The following is a 17,705-nucleotide window of genomic DNA, read 5'->3' on the forward strand; positions in this document are numbered from 1 at the left end:
GGCCCCGGGCTCACTGTGTTTGCCCTGTTTGGTAAAAGAGAGTCCTGGGGCCACTGAGGGCCCCTGGTGCGGGGCTTGGGAGCAATGTGCATGCAAGAGCCCGGGCTACTGGTTGCCCGGGGCCTCCCAGCAGGACCCCGGCTCCTCCTCTGAGACTCAGCTGGGACCTGTGGAGACAGCAGGACTGTGACACTTGGAATTCTCCATCTCACCAAAGAGGAAGGCCAGGCTGTGACGTGGGGCCCAGCTCAGAGGCAGGAGGAAACGAGGGACCCACCATCTCCCATGTCCCCCCACAGCCCCAGGCCCTGACAGCAGGAGGATGGTCCTCAGAAACAGGTCCTAGGGCCCAGCGAGACCCCCCAGGAGTGGCCTCATAGCCCAGGGCCCTGCACTGAGCTCTCCGGGCTACCCTCAAAAGCCCAGATGCCCCAGTGGGGCCCTCACCTGCTGGTCACAGGAGCGGTCACTGTGGTGATGTGAGGGTGTGACTACTGGTGTTGGCACCCAGAGCTTTCTGGAGCCATCTGCACTCCCAGCTATCCAGAGGGGCTTTGAGGGAAGGGTCCCTTTCCCAGCCACACTGCTTTATCAGAGGAGGTATTGGGGGCTCTGTCTTGTGCCTGCCCAACCCAGAGCTTCACATCACCTACTCCCTGACCACAGAGCCCTCGTCCACAGGTCAGCTGTGGCGCTGTCATCTGTCCACTGACAGGTCCCGACTAGCCCTGCCCCTGCCTCAGAACCAGCGTCCCTGCCACAGTGTTCACTGTTCTGGAAAATAGCTGTTTCCTTTAAAAGACCTCTGCTCAGCCTTGATCTCTGCAGAGGAAAGTGAGCTTCTGGCTTCCCACCAGTCCTGCTCAGCACTCCCTCCTGGCAGGGCCCCTCTCCCAGGCTGGCCTTCCTGCTTCAACTTCACTTCTCCCCTCCAGGGGTGGTGGGACACAGGTGTGGCCCCCTGGGGTCAGGCTGAGACCCTGAGGGTGATCTTTACCTTCAGGCCCTGTTGTCCCCTTTGGGCAGTAGTGGGGGTGGGAAGCTGGCCTATACCTGTCCCCTCTGCCTTCCCTAGAGACCAGAGGTCAGTGTCTTCAGAGTGGTACAACCCCGTAGTTAAGGAAAACTTGGTATAATTCTCCACATCCGTCCACGAGGCCCAGAGGGAGAACGGGAATAGGAACCCATGTGGCCCCAGTGGTTTCTGGGGCAGCCAGCGGTCCCAGCCACCTCACAGCTGCCAGGACACAGGGCCTGGCACTGATGGGGCCCTTGTGCTGTCTCCTTTATGTTAGGGTGTGCTGGCCCAGCCTCTGCAACCCCAGGGGGTGTGGAAGGCTCAGTCTGCAGTGTGTGGCCAAGGTGACTGGCTGGGGATGCTAGGATGTGCAGTGCGTGTGCATATGTGTGCATGTGTACATGTGCTTGTGTGTGCTTATATGCACAGTGAGTGTATGTGTACATGTGTGCATGTCGATGCGTGTGCATGTGTATGTGTGTACACGTCCGTGTGTGCATATGTACATGCGTACACGTGTGTGTATGCATACACGTGTGTGTACAGGTGTGTGTGTATGCAGATCTTGGTGCAGCTTGGCTGCACGTCACCCCACCAGCTGCATAGCCAACCTGGCACACACCTCCCCTGACAGTCTGCGGCACAGTTGCTGACCTGGGTTAGGGGTGAACCCCGTACTGTGCTGGCAGGAACAGGCCTTTTGGAACAGCGGGTGGTTGGCCCAGCCAGCGCCAACACCCTTCTCCATCATGGTCCCAAATCTCAAATCTCACCCAGACCTGCTGGCTGGTCTTTCCTTCCATGTCACACTAACCACAGCAGTGCCAGGGCTTTGTGGCTGTCCCTGAATGAAGCCTTCAGTGTCCCCAATGCCCCTGAGGGTCTTATCAGTCATCCCCATGGGCTGGTCTAGGTTCACATTCAGAGCACCTAGCAGGTTTCTCCTTACAACAGGTCATACACTCCACCTTCCCTCTCACAGAAGAGAGAAGCCCTTCCCCAGCTCGAGTCCCAGCTTGAGCCCCGGCCCTCTGCCCCTGAGAGTGTGAGGCCATGTGGTCAATGTAGTGCTGGCCACACAGCACACAGCAAAGGTGAGAGTGGCATGGACACAGGGCTGTACCACCCGCACCAGCCCCAGCCAGGGCATGAGGCTCTCAGGGACGCCCAGTCAGATCATCTCTGTACAGACACCAGCAGGTGCACGTGTTGGGGGCTGTGCTGGGGTCCCCAGAGGGATCACATGTCTTGAGACATACCTTACTGTCTTTGCGGAGCTATGGTACCAAAGCCCATTGTCCCTCACATCCCACCTGTTCTGGGGCACTCCCCTCCAGGCAGGAGGCAGGTGGGACATGGAGCCCCTTGACATTCTGTCTGCCAAAGCAACTGGGCTGCAGCCCCTCAGCTATGCAGCACTGGATGGGGGCATCCTCCTGTAAGCAGGGTGGGGGCCCTGAGGCCCTGTGGCCTGGAGGTGGGGAGGCAGCTTGCGGGAGTTTCCAGTGGTGACCTGCGTGAGCAGACGGCAGACGGGGTCTCTGCTGGGCTCAAGCCTCAAGAGCGGCATCTGTCCAAAGGGCCCAGCACTTCTGGGCAGGATTATTGCACAGGAACTGCAGAGAGTGGTCTGGGAGCAGCCTGCAGGGATGCGACCCTTGCCCAGCTGCCACACCTCTTCCAGGAGAGAACAGGCTGTCCTGACCAACAGTACCACCTCTGCCTCTCCCCGACACTGGAAGGGGTCCCGGGCGAGCTGGGGACAGGCACAAGGAGGATCGGTTTGTCCCCACCCCACAGAGAGCTGCACCCTACCTCTTCTGGGAGGGGCTCACAGAGAGCCTGGGGTGGGGACTGAGGTTGTGAGGTGTGGTGTGGGAGGGGCCCAGACCCCTCCTGAATCTCTAGCTTTTTTGCTTGGACAAGCCCGACAGAAGACACTACTTCACAAGGTGAAAGGTCCTGTTAGCAACTGGTCAGAAATGTCACAGACGTCAGCTTGGCTGTGCTATGGCTGAGGGAATCAGCTCCTGGCTGCCAGGAGAAGGGCAGAGTCTGCAGAGAGCCCATGATCAGCCCCCCTCTCAGGAGCCAGAGCCGGCTAGCAAGAAGGACAGCATGGCCCTCAGCCGGCTGCGAAGCGCCTGACACCTGCACGCCAGGCCAGGTCTGAGGACGGGCAGGCCCTGATGTCCCGAGGAGGGCTGGAAGGGACCTGCCCTTCTGGGGATATAGTGCCTAGGAGGATGAAACTACATCTGCCCAGGCTCTCCAGGGCTTGTGTGCCCACCCACCAGACACCCACAGAATCGCCAATCACCCAGGGTGTGGCTAGGGAAGTCGCAGTGCAGGGGTGGAGTGTGGTCCCCTTCCTGCCAGATAATGGACATGGGAGGGGTTGGTCAGGGCCCCTGAATAGTGCTTGTGGGGAGCATAGAGGGGACTGGCCATCACCTGATCAAAGTGAGTTTCTTTACGGGTCAGTCCCAGGAAGAAGGAAGGGTGGTCTTCTTCCTTATCCTGAAGGGAGACACAGGTCACAACGTCGAGGGCCTGCATAGGCCCCATGGACAGGTGGCTGAGGTCAGCCCAGCCAGGGGTTCTGCCTTCTGGGAACTGGGCTGAGCTCCAGGCCACATCAACAGACAAATTCAGCACCCCCTTGGGGGGCTCTTCCTCATAGAATAGACACTGTGGCCTAGTCCCCTGCCTTCTACCACCACCCAAACCACAGTGATGGTTGCCCAGGCTGGGTAGGCTTTGGTCCCCAGGCGGAAAGTGATTTGTAGAAACGGAGATTGAGGACACCTGTACTGTCTGATGACACCTGAGAGGTAAGGAGCCTGATCATCTCCTGGGTCAGATGCCAAAGGTCAGCTACTTGGAGCAGGTCAGCTGTGAGCAGTGGTGGCAGAGTCCACAAGTCAGAGCGCGGGTGCTGCAGATCACTCGAGGCCGGTGAGAAGGCGCAGATTCAGACTGTGCACATGCGCACTGGTTCATCCCCGCCCTGCCCTGCTTCCCAGCCGTCTGCCCAGGTTCCCGGGATCCGTCTTTTCCTGCGTGGAGAGGGGCTGAACTTCCTCGCAGTCCCTCTGCCCAGGGTCTGCTGAGGGTGCAGGGATGACCCAAGTCCCACCTCTCGCCTGCGCGGTCATCAGGGCGCGAAGGGACCGGCCTTCAGGCTTAGCTGTGGGGCAGCTGCTGTTGCGTTCAGGCCGTTTTCCCATGGACGGGAGGGCGGGTTCTCTCCCAGAGGGCGGCGAGCCCCAGGCAGGGTCCCCTGGAGCAGGGGAGAGGCCGACCCCTTCCCACCAGCCCACCCACAGGCCACACTGGCCACCGCGGACCAGCCAACAGGAGCAGGGGGCTTCCGAGGTCGGAACTGTATCAAAAATGTCTCGCCAGCGATTCGCCAGCAATGTTGAGGAAGGTGGTCTATGAATTGAAAGGGCTACAGTTTGAGAGTCTGACAGTGACAATTAAATACAGATAGTAATTGACTAAAAATGCACAGACTAACAGGTAAGGTGCATTTTGATCTAGTGTTACTAATGTATATTTCCCCCCACATAATCATCGTTTTATGAAATTGTGGGATTATAATGCAAAGCTGTGCTCTACTGAGTTGCAAACAGCTGAACTGCGCGCCCTGAGCCCAAAACAACCACTGTGAACTTGGAAACGCCCAGAGCGGCGCCCAGCGCTCGCGCGCCCCCTGCTGACGAAGAGCGAGATGCTCCGCGGGCTGCTCTTCTCTCCAGGTGGCGTTCGGTGCACCTGCTGCCGGCCTCTCCTTCTCTCCACAATTCATAGTTGAGTCGTTTTTCTGAAGGACAATCTAATTATTCCAGTTGTCCACACCCTACCTCCTCTGGCGCAGAAACCAAGAGAAAAATAGCTCCGAGAGAAATAGCTACATGAAAGGAGCCAGCAGGGTGAGCCTCTGCACCCTCGAGGGCCCACACCACCTCCAGACATCCGGCCTCTTAGACCTGTTCTGAAGACACATCCTCCTTTCCTAGAGTGCAAAATAAATGGGCGTTGCATTATCTGTATTTTTTCTAGTTTCAATATCATCACTGCTGTAGCGTCAGCTTTAACTGCAGTGCACTGTGTATTATCTTAGGTCTGAATGCCTGGGTCCCCTAAAGGTCATCTGTTGAAATCCTTGCCCCAGAGGTGGTGGCATTAGGGCCCTGGTCACAGTGTGAGCCATGAGGGCTCCGTCCACCCCATCCTGGGCCCTTTGGGAAGTGATTGGTTCATGAGGGAGGAGCCTCATGAGTGGGGTTAGTGTCCTCTTAAAAGGGACCGCAGAGAGCCACTCAAAGCGTCCACCATGTGAAGACAGAGCAAAAATCCAGCTAAGTCCAGGAAGCAGCCCTCTCCAGACACTGCATCTGCCAGGGCCTTGATCTTGGGCTTCCAGCCTCCAGAATTACTAGAAATGAATTTCTGTTGTTTAAGCCAAGTGGGCTAGAACAGACCACACCCACACCCACATCAGTTTTATGGGAACATATATCAAAAGTGGCCTCTGATTCCAATTCACCTCCCCTCAGTCTGGGAATGTCGCCTGCCACCATCAGAAGCCACCACAGAGATCCAGGTATGTGGTATTTGGGCTACATTACCCACAGTTGAGCAAAGTGACCTCCTCAGTTAGAGTGGCCCCTCAAGGCATGGCCCATCAGTGTGCCTGCTGCCACGGGAACCACCTGCCTGTCACTCTGCTTCTCCCCTACTCAGCTCCTGCAGAGGGGCCAGGTGGCTCCACAGGGCCCACTCCCCTGAGGTAACCCATAGAGGTTTATTAAGCCTCAGTATTGAGGATGCCCCCAGGAAAAACAGCAAATGCAGACAAACTGTGGCTGTTTACACAGGAGAAGTCAATACTGCAGTGTTTTAAATGCAGCAGAGCAGCGGGGAGGAAGGGGCTGATGAGGCAGTGGTTACATTCTTATGAGGCCCAAGAAATCTATGTTCTACATAAAATCCGGGACTGAAGGAAGCATCAGGTACACAGGTGTCCCCGGCAGGTGGAAGAGCTGTCTGTCTCCTGTTCTATTCAGCGAGGACTGAACAGGCTTCAGTGCTAGGTGGGCACAGGCACAATTCGCATGTCCTTGCTTATGAGAGATCAGCAAGAGATTTCCACAACGGGGCACCGTGGGGCGGGTTCTCATAGGGGCTGCCATCAGTCCCTTCTCTTTTGCCTAAGGAGTGTGTGTGTGTGTGTGTGTGTGTGTGTGTGTGTGTGTGTGTGTGTTGTGGGGAGACTCTGATTTTCTTTTTACAAGCTGCACTGTCTTACACTCCCATCAACAGCATGCAGTTCCCACTTACCCCAAAGAGTTAAAATCAGGATCTCAAAAAGATATATGCATTCTCATGGACATCACAGCTTCATCCATAAAAGCCGAAAGGTGGAACCAACTGGAGTGGGGCTGGCGGAGGATAAAGACACATGCAGAGCGCCATCTGACCTGTGGCTGTGCTGCTGAGTGAAATGCAAAGTAGTCACCAAAGGACAAGTACACACGAATCCACCCTCGCACTTCAATACACAGAGCCGGAAACTGTGATCACCGGGGCCTGCGGGTGGGTCAGCTAAGGTCTGGAACAGGGGTCCTCAAACCACGGGCCACATGCGGCCCACCGAGGACATTTATCCGGCCCACTGGGTGTTTTTGCCACTGATGCCTGTCCTGCTTAGCAGCCAACTCCTCCCTGGCCCGCAGTGCGCATGTGTGGAATGTGAGTCGAACTCTCCAACTTCCCTGCATTTATATTCTGATTGATATTCAGTTGTGTATGATATTGTATGTTGTGTGCTGTGTAAGCCCTGGTTCACACTGTTGCGATCTTTGAGCAGTGCGAGTTCAGCCATATGCTTGTATGGCTGAACTCGCATTAGATTAGGAAGAAAAAAGGCATACGTGCCTTCTTTTTTCCTGCAGTGGGAAAGAAGACCCATGAGATCAGATTCCTGTGTGAGTTCACAGATCGCAGTGCAGTTTGCACAGGGTAGTGTGAACTGGAAAGGTGGTGGAGGAACCAGCTCTGCAATTGTGCCGGTGCCCGCACCGCACCAGTGTGAGCCTGAGGGAAAAGCAGAGTTCCACCATATGGGCACTGGCGAGGCTGAAATGATGTGGACTGGCAAGGCTGCCTTGATGGGCACTGATCAGACTGCCTTGATGGGCACTGATCAGACTGCATTGATGGGCACTCATCAGACTGCCTTGATGGACACTGATCAGACTGCATTGATGGGCAGTGCAGTCTGCATGTCTCTGTGTGGGCAAAGTTATTGCTGGTATATTGTTTTTGGAGCACTATATATATATATATATATATATATATATATATATATATGTATGTATGTATTTTACCAATAGCAATTTGGAATCCCTAGGAAACAATGATATCAAGAAAGAGAAAAATTGAGTCAGAGTGTAGAATATTCAAAAAACAGTGGACTTATGATTACTTTTTCATGCAGTACAAGGAACGAGCTATGTGTTTGATATGCCAGAATATAGTGTCTGTGTTCAAAGAATACAGTTTGCGTTGACACTATCAAACTCAACATAAAGATAAATATGATTGTTTGGTTGGAGAAGTGAGAAAAGATAAAATATTAAAACTGAAAAATACATTGACAACTCAGCAAAATACTTTTGTGAAGCAGAAGCAGCTAATTTTTCAAGTTGCCAAGCTAATAGTCTGCACTGGCAGACCATTTGTGGAGGGAGAATTTGTTAAAGAATGCCTTCTTTCTGTTGCCAAAGAGATGCTTCCAGAGAAGGCCAATTTATTTAGTACAGTGAGTCTTTCAGGACCTACAATTACATGAAAGATTGAAGAAAGGGGAGACAATTTGCATCAGCATTTGCAAAACTCTGCAAAAAAACTTTGCTATTTTTCCTTGGCACTCGACAAAAATAATGATGTTCGTGATTCTGCACAACTTCTAATTTTTATTCATGGGATGAATGACTATTTCAAAGTCACAGAGAAGCTTGCTGCACTGCAAAGTATCAAAGGAACAACTACAGGACAGGATATCTATGAAAAGGTTTGCCAAACTGCGAATGGTTTGGAGCTGGACTGGGCAAAACTAGCCAGTGTGACAACTGATGGTGCTCCTACCATCGTGGGGTCTGAGAAAGGAGTAATTGCTCACATTAACCAAGAGATGGGCAAACATAACCATTCTCATCCAACAGCCATACACTGCCTCATCCACCAACGAGCGCTGTGTAGTAAATCAGTGAAGTGAGACTCTGTTATGAAAATTGTGGTATCTTGTCTTAACTTCATTAGAGCTAATACACTAAACCACAGACAATTTCAGGAATTTCTGTCTGAGCTAAATGTTGCCTATGAAGATGTTCTGTACCACACAGAAGTCCATTGGCTGAGTCGAGGGAGAGTTTTGAAACATTTCTATGACTTACTTCCACAGATAATAGCTTTTCTGCTTTCAAAAAACAAAGAAGTACCAGAGCTCAATGATGCAGAATGGAAATGACATTGCCTTTCAGACAGATGTAACAGAGCTACTCAACAGTTTCAATGTGCAACCTCAAGGAAAGGGGAAGCTCATCTGTGATATGCAATCACATGTGAAAGCACTTGAAGTAAAATTAGCCTCTTCATCAAACAAGTGAAGGAGGAAAATTTCTGCCGTCTCCTCACAACTCAAAATCTGTTAGCGGAAAAACCTTTGGTTGCATTCCCAAACAAAACATGTGTGGATTCTCTGGAAAAGTTGCAAAAAGAGTTCCAATTTAGACTTAAAGAGCTTCATCTCCATGAACAGGACATACAGCTTTTCCGTAACCCATTTTCTTTCTTTTTTTTTTTTTTTTTTTATTGTTGGGGATTCATTGAGGGTACAATAAGCCAGGTTATACTGATTGCAATTGTTAGGTAAAGTCCCTCTTGCAATCATGTCTTGCCCCCATAAAGTGTGACACACACCAAGGCCCCACCCACGTCCCTCCTTCCCTCTTTCTGTTTCCCCCCCATAACCATAATTGTCATTAATTGTCCTCATATCAAAATTGAGTACATAGGATTCATGCTTCTCCATTCTTGTGATGCTTTACTAAGAATAATGTCTTCCACGTCCATCCAGGTTAATACGAAGGATGTAAAGTCTCCATTTTTTTTAATGGCTGAATAGTATTCCATGGTATACATATACCACAGCTTGTTAATCCATTCCTGGGTCGGTGGGCATTTAGGCTGTTTCCACATTTTGGCGATTGTAAATTGAGCTGCAATAAACAGTCTAGTACAAGTGTCCTTATGATAAAAGGATTTTTTTCCTTCTGGGTAGATGCCCAGTAATGGGATTGCAGGATCAAATGGGAGGTCAAGTTGAGTGCTTTGAGGTTTCTCCATACGTAACCCATTTTCTATTGACATTGAAAATGTGGATACGGAAAAAAATAAAAATAAAAAAATAAATAAATTAGGGTGGCGCCTGTGGCTCAGCGAGTAGGGTGCTGGCCCCATATACCGAGGGTGGCCGGTTCAAACCGGGCCTCGGCCAAACTGCAGCCAAAAAATAGCCGGGCGTTGTGGTGGGCGCCTATAGTCCCAGCTGCTCGGGAGGCTGAGGCAAGAGAATCGCATAAGCCCAAAAGCTTGGAGGTTGCTGTGAGCTATGTGACATCATAGCACTCTACCGAGGGCGGTAAGATGAAACTCTGTCTCTACAAAAAAAAAAAAAAAAAAAAAAGAAAATGTGGATACGATTTACCAAATGGAACTGGCTGAACTGCAGAATTTTGCTGAAAGACACATTCAAGTTAAGCAGCCTTCCTAATTTCTATGCATCTCTCCCCTCTGAGATGTACCCTAATCTCAGGAACCATGCACTCAAAATGGCAACCATCTTTGGCAGCACTATGTCTGTGAACAGACTTTTTCCAGAATGAAACATCTGAAATCTCCAACCAGATCTAGACTAACTGATGCACACTTGCATCATTTGTTACGACTAGCAGTGACAGATATGGAAGCGGACATTGACCATCTCATTAGCCAAAAGCAGGCCCACAGTTCCCGTTGAAGTACTGGTAAGTTGAGGAGGTGGAGCAAGATGGCGGCTGAGTAACAGCTTCCTTGCATCTGGGCACCATAAGTCTGGGGAGATAGGACTCCAGGCATCTCTGGCTGGTGGGATCTGCCTATCATCACTCCAGTGAGGATACAGGGAGTGAGCAAGAGACTTCTGGACCCCAAGAGGAGGACTGAAACAGTGGAAAAACGGCAAGTGGTCACGTTTGTTCAATCCGTCTAAACCCGCCCGCAACTTCCACAGGCACGAGAACTTAAAGAGCAAGAGGAAGTGAAAGGAAAATTAGGGCAAGGAAACAGATAAAAGAAATCACTCATGAGGAAGAATCAGCAGAAAACTCCGGGCAACATGAAGAACCAGTCCAGAACAACCCCGCCAAGGGACCATGAGGTAGCTACTGCAGATGACTCCACCAATAAAGAAATGTTAGGAATGACAGAAAGGGAATTTAGAATACACATGTTGAAAACAATGAAAGAAATGATGGAAACAATGAAGGAAACTGCTAATAAAGTGGAAAATGACCAAAAGGAAATCCAAAAACAGAATCGAATAAGAGATGAACGATATGAAGAATAAAAAAAGGATATAGCAGAGCTGAAGGAACTGAAACAGTCAATTAGGGAACTTAAAGATGCAATGGAAAGTATCAGCAACAGGTTAGACCATGCAGAAGAAAGAATTTCAGAGGTAGAAGACAAAGTTCTTGAGATAACTCAGATAGTAAAAGAGGCAGAAAAGAAGAGAGAGAAAGCAGAACGTTCACTGTCAGAATTATGGGACTTTATGAAGCGTTCCAACATACGAGTTATAGGAATTCTAGAAGGGGAAGAAGAATGCCCCAGAGGAATGGAAGCCATACTAGAGAATATTAGAAAAGAAAATTTCCCAAACATCACCAAAGAGTCTGACACACTGCTTTCAGAGGGATATCGGACCCCAGGTCACCTCAACTCTAACCAAGCTTCTCCAAGGCACATTGTGATGAACCTGTCCAAAGTCAAGACAAAAGAAAAGATTCTGCAAGCTGCCAGGAGTAAGCGCCAGTTGACCTACAGGGGCAAATCCATCAGCGTGACCTCAGACTTCTCTAATGAAACTTTCCAAGCAAGAAGACAATGGTCATCTACCTTTAATCTACTTAAACAGAACAATTTCCAGCCCAGAATTCTGTACCCTGCTAAGCTAAGCTTAAAAATTGATGGAGAAATCAAATCATTTACGGATATACAAACATTGAGGAAATTCGCCACAACAAGACCAGCTCTACAGGAAATACTTCAACCTGTTCTGCACACTGACCACCACAATGGATCAGCAGCAAAGTAAGAACTCAGAAATTAAAGGACAGAACCTAACCTCACACTGATGCAAAAGATAAAACTAAGCAATGGACTCTCACCAAATAAGACGAATAGAATACTACCACACTTATCAATTGTCTCAATAAATGTTAATGGCTTGAATTCCCCACTGAGGAGACATAGATTGGCTGACTGGATTAAAAAACACAAGCCATCCATTTGCTGTCTGTAAGAAACACACCTGGCTTCAAAAGACAAATTAAAGCTCTGAGTCAAGGGTTGGAAGACAATTTTTCAGGCAAATGGAATTCAGAAGAAAAGAGGAGTTACAATCTTATTTTCAGATACATGTGGATTTAAAGCAACTAAAGTCAAAAAAGACAAAGATGGTCACTTTATATTGGTCAAGGGAAAAATACAACGAGAAGACATTTCAATTCTAAATATTTATGCACCCAATTTAAATGCTCCCAGATTCTTGAAACAGACCTTACTCAGTCTGAGCAATATGATATCTGATAATACCATCATAACAGGGGACTTTAACACTCCTCTTACAGAGCTGGACAGATTCTCTAAACAGAAATTAAATAAAGATATAAGAGATTTAAATGAGACCCTAGAACAACTGTCCTTGATAGACGCATATAGAACACTCCACCCCAAAGATAAAGAATATACATTCTTCTCATCACCCCATGGAACATTCTCCAAAATTGATCATATCCTGGGACACAAAACAAATATCAACAGAATCAAAAGAATTGAAATTTTACCTTGTATCTTCTCAGACCATAAGGCACTAAAGGTGGAACTCAACTCTAACAAAAATGCTTGACCCCACCCAAAGGCATGGAAATTAAACAATCTTCTGTTGAATAACAGATGGGTGCAGGAAGAAATAAAACAGGAAATCATTAACTTCCTTGAGCATAACAACAATGAAGACACAAGCTACCAAAACCTGTGGGATACTGCAAAAGCAGTTTTGAGAGGAAAATTCATTGCTTTAGATGCCTACATTCGAAAAACAGAAAGAGAGCGCATCAACAATCTCATAAGAGATCTTATGGAATTGGAAAAAGAAGAACAATCTAAGCTTAAACTCAGTAGAAGAAAAGAAATATCCAAAATCAAATCAGAGATCAATGAAATTGAAAACAAAAGAATCATTCAGAAAATTAATGAAATAAGAAGTTGGTTTTTTGAAAAAATAAATAAAATAGATAAACCAATTGGCCAGACTAATGAGGAATAGAAAAGTAAAATCTCTAGTAACCTCAATCAGAAATGATAAAGGGGAAATAACAACTGATCCCACAGAGATACAAGAGATCATCTCTGAATACTACCAGAAACTCTATGCCCAGAAATTTGACAATGTGAAGGAAATGGATAAATATTTGGAATCACACCCTCTCCCTAGACTCAGCCAGGAAGAAATAGAGCTCCTGAACAGACCAATTTCAAGCAATGAGATCAAAGAAACAATAAAAAATCTTCCAACCAAAAAATGCCCTTGTCCAGATGGCTTCACTCCAGAATTCTATCAAACCTTCAAGGAAGAGCTTATTCCTGTACTACAGAAATTATTCCAAAAAATTGAGGAAGAAGGAATCTTCCCCAACACATTCTATGAAGCAAACATCAACCTGATACCAAAACCAGGAAAAGACCCAAACAAAAAGGAGAATTTAAGGCCAATCTCACTCATGAATAGAGATACAAAAATTCTCAACAAAATCCTAGCCAATAGATTACAGCTTATCATCAAAAAAGTCATTCATCATGATCAAGTAGGCTTCATCCCAGGGATGCAAGGCTGGTTTAACATACGCAAGTCCATAAACGTTATCCACAATATTAATAGAGGCAAAAATAAAGATCACATGATTCTCTCAATAGATGCAGAAAAAGAATTTGATAAAATCCAGCACCCTTTTCTAATTAGAACACTGAAGAGTATAGGCATAGGTGGCACATTTCTAAAACTGATTGAAGCTATCTATGACAAACCCACAGCCAATATTTTACTGAATGGAGTAAAACTCAAAGCTTTTCCTCTTAGAACTGGAACCAGACAAGGTTGTCCTCTGTCACCTTTACTATTCAACATAGTGCTGGAAGTTCTAGCCAATACAATTAGGCAAGACAAGGAAATAAAGGGAATCCTAATGGGAGCAGAAGAGGTCAAACTCTCCTTCTTTGCTGACGACATGATCTTATACTTAGAGAACCCCAAAGACTCAACCACAAGACTCCTAGAAGTCATCAAAAAATACAGTAATGTTTCAGGATATAAAATCAATGTCCACAAGTCAGAAGCCTTTGTATATACCAATAACAGTCAAGATGAGAAACTAATTAAGGACACAACTCCCTTCACCATAGTTTCAAAGAAAATGAAATACCTAGGAATATACCTAACGAAGGAGGTAAAGTACCTCTATAAAGAAAACTATGAAATCCTCAGAAAGGAAATAGCAGAAGATATTAACAAATGGAAGAACATACCATGCTCATGGATGGGAAGAATCAACATTGTTAAAATGTATATACTTCCCAAAGCAATCTACCTATTCAATGCCATTCCTATCAAAGTACCTACATCGTACTTTCAAGATTTGGAAAAAATGATTCTGCGTTTTGTATGGAACCGGAAAAAACCCCGTATAGCTAAGGCACTTCTTAGTAATTAAAATAAAGCTGGGGGCATCAGCATACCAGAGTTTAGTCTGTACTACAAAGCCATAGTGGTCAAGACAGCATGGTACTGGCACAAAAATAGAGACATAGACACTTGGAATTGAATTGAAAACCAAGAAATGAAACTAACATCTTACAACCACCTAATCTTCGATAAACCAAACAAGAACATACCTTGGGGGAAAGACTCCCTATTCAATAAATGGTGTTGGGAGAACTGGATGTCTACATGTAAAAGACTGAAACTGGACCCACACCTTTCCCCACTCACAAAAATTGATTCAAGATGGATAAAGGACTTAAATTTAAGGCATGAAACAATAAAAATCCTCCAAGAAAGCATAGGAAAAACACTGGAAGATATTGGCCTGGGGAAAGAATTCGTGAAGAAGACTGCCATGGCAATTGCAACAACAACAAAAATAAACAAATGGGACTTCATTAAACTGAAAAGCTTCTGTTCAGCTAAGGAGACAATAACCAAAGCGAAGAGACAACCTACACAATGGGAAAGGATATTTGCATATTTTCAATCAGACAAAAGCTTGATAACTAGGATCTATAGAGAACTCAAATTAATCCACAGGAAAAAAGCCAACAATCCCATATATCAATGGGCAAGAGACATGAATAGAACTTTCTCTAAAGACGACAGACGAATGGCTAACAAACACATGAAAAACTGTTCATCATCTCTATATATTAGAGAAATGCAAATCAAAACAACCCTGAGATATCATCTAACCCCAGTGAGAATGGCCCACATCACAAAATCTCAAAACTGCAGATGCTGGCGTGGATGTGGAGAGAAGGGAACACTTACACTGCTGGTGGGACTGCAAACTAGTACAACCTTTCTGGAAGGAAGTATGGAGAAACCTCAAAGCACTCAAGCTAGACCTCCCATTTGATCCTGCAATCCCATTACTGGGCATCTACCCAGAAGGAAAAAAAATCCTTTTATCACAAGGACATTGCAGCTCAATTTACAATCTCCAAAATGTGGAAACAGCCTAAATGCCCACTGACCCAGGAATGGATTAACAAGCTGTGGTATATGTACACCATGGAATACTATTCAGCCATTAAAAAAAATGGAGACTTTACATCCTTGGTATTAACCTGGATGGACGTGGAAGACATTATTCTTAGTAAAGCATCACCAGAATGCAGAAGCATGAATCCGATGTACTCAATTTTGATATGAGGACAATTAATGACAATTAAGGTTATGGGGGGGAGGAAAAGCAGAAAGAGGGACGGGGGGGGGCCTTGGTGTGTGTCACACTTTATGGGGGCAAGACATGATTGCAAGAGGGACTTTACCTAACAATTGCAATCAGTGTAACCTGGCTTATTGTACCCTCAATGAATCCCCAACAATAAAAAAAAAAAAAGAAAGAAATACTGGTAAGTTTGTTGATTTAACTTTACTTGTTCTTCATTTTAAATATTGTATTTGTTCCCGTTTTTTTTTTTTACTTCAAAATAAGATATGTGCAATGTGCATAGGAATTTGTTCATAGTTTTTTTTTTTTTTAAACTATAGTCTGGCCCTTCAACAGTCTGAGGGACGGTGAACTGGCCCCTGTTTAAAAAGTTTGAGGACCCCTGTTCTGGAAGGTGAGTGACATCTAGACACCTGCTGTGAGCCGCTGCGCCCACGGTGAGCACCGCCCTGCTGTGCACCTGAAATTGTGCTAGGGAGATTGAGTTCACATCATGTTCTGACCACAATAAAAATTAAAACAAAGCAAAACAAAACAAAACAAATTTAAAACCCCCCAAAGGGGGCGGCGCCTGTGGCTCAGTCGGTAAGGCGCCAGCTCCATACACCGAGGGTGGCGGGTTCAAACCCGGCCCTGGCTGAACTGCAACCAAAAAAAATAGCCGGGCGTTGTGGTGGGCGCCTGTAGTCCCAGCTACTCGGGAGGCTGAGGCAGGAGAATCGCTTAAGCCCAGGAGTTGGAGGTTGCTGTGAGCTGTGTGAGGCCACGGCACTCCACCGAGGGCCATAAAGTGAGACTCTGTCTCTACAAAAAACAAAACAAAACAAAACAAAACCCAAAAGGCCATTGTCCGTCCGCGCAAACCTGTTTGCCTGTGTGTCCAGCAGGTGGCGCCCTGGGCCTGCAGATGGCGCCGGGGCCGCGGGTCGTTCAGAGTTTCCGCTGTGTCCCAGCTGTGGCAGGCGCAGGTCTCTGACCAGGCTGTCGCTGTCAGGCGACAGGATATCGCGTAGGTGGGACTTTCCTCCAAGAATGATGACACCACAAAGGCACTGACAACCCTAAGCGGGCGACAGCTCTCGGTCAGTGGAGGCTGGTGCAGCCGAAGTTGCAGCTGCACCTGTGATGAGGGACTGGGGAACTCAGTGTTTAAGGGGAGGGCGGGCAGTGAGGCGCGGTCTCATTCTGCACTAATTAGTACTCAGGAAATCTGCATTGCACGTGAGGCGAGGTGGAGGTTTGAAGAGGAGAGGGGGATGGGTGGAAGGATGCTGGGTCCTGCCCTGTCTCTGACCTGATATTTTTATTCTCCTTTACAGAACCATTGGTATGTACATAAAACAGTACCTTAAACAAAGGATTAAACCAAGGGTGTCCAGCCTCTGGCCTGCAGGTCACATGCAGATTATTTGAGGAATGTTTTGCTTGTCTGTGGTGGCATGACCTTTTGCTTTGCTCATCAGCTTTTATTAGTGTTTGTGTATTTAATATGTGGCCCAAGGCAACTCCTTTCATTTAAGACATAGTCTCCTTCTGTTGCCTAGGCTAGAGAGCCATGTTGTTATCACAGCTCACAGCAACCTCAAACTCCTGGCCTCAAGTGATCCTCCTGCCTCAGCCTCCTGAGTAGCTGGGACTACAGGCACCTGCCACCACACCCAGCTAATTTTTCCATCTTTAGTGGAGATGGGGTCTTGCTCTTGCTCAGCTGGTCTTGGACTCTTGAGCTCAAGCAATCCGCCTGCCTTGGCCTCCCAGAATGCTGGGATTATAGGTGTGAGCCACTGTACCAGGTCCTAAGACAACTCTTCTTTTTCCAGTGTGCAGTGGGAAAGAAAGGGTTGGACACCTCTGCCTGAGACGTGATGATCTTTATAAACAGACCCACTGACAAAGAAAAAGTCACAAACTTGCTAATGGATTAGAGGTTGGTGAGTTGAGTCTCTCTTGAGACCTTTGTTCTAATACAAAATGAAGTCTCTTTTCTCCTTGGCACAACTTTTCACAAAAGCAGTTCCACATGTCAAGGGCTACAATTTGGCATCTTAGGCACATGGTTTCCGTGCTGGGAAAGAGACCAGAATATCCCAGTGAGATTATAAGGAACATCTTATTTCTCATTAAGTTTAACTGCATATAACTGGATTTTATACTTGTGAATGATGTTCCTAATAATGGTGTTATACACTTAAGAAAATCTGAGCATGTAGACAGCACCCAGGATGGAGAAGTTATAGTGTATGAGCAGCTCTCACCCTGGGCAGAATGACAGACCACGTGACAAGGGCCTACAGTGACCAGGGAACAGGAACTCTTGGGGAATCTGGATGTTCCAGGGATTTGGGTGT

The sequence above is a fragment of the Nycticebus coucang genome, chromosome 5 (assembly GCF_027406575.1).
Source record: "Nycticebus coucang isolate mNycCou1 chromosome 5, mNycCou1.pri, whole genome shotgun sequence".
NCBI classification, from domain to species: Eukaryota; Metazoa; Chordata; class Mammalia; order Primates; family Lorisidae; genus Nycticebus; species Nycticebus coucang.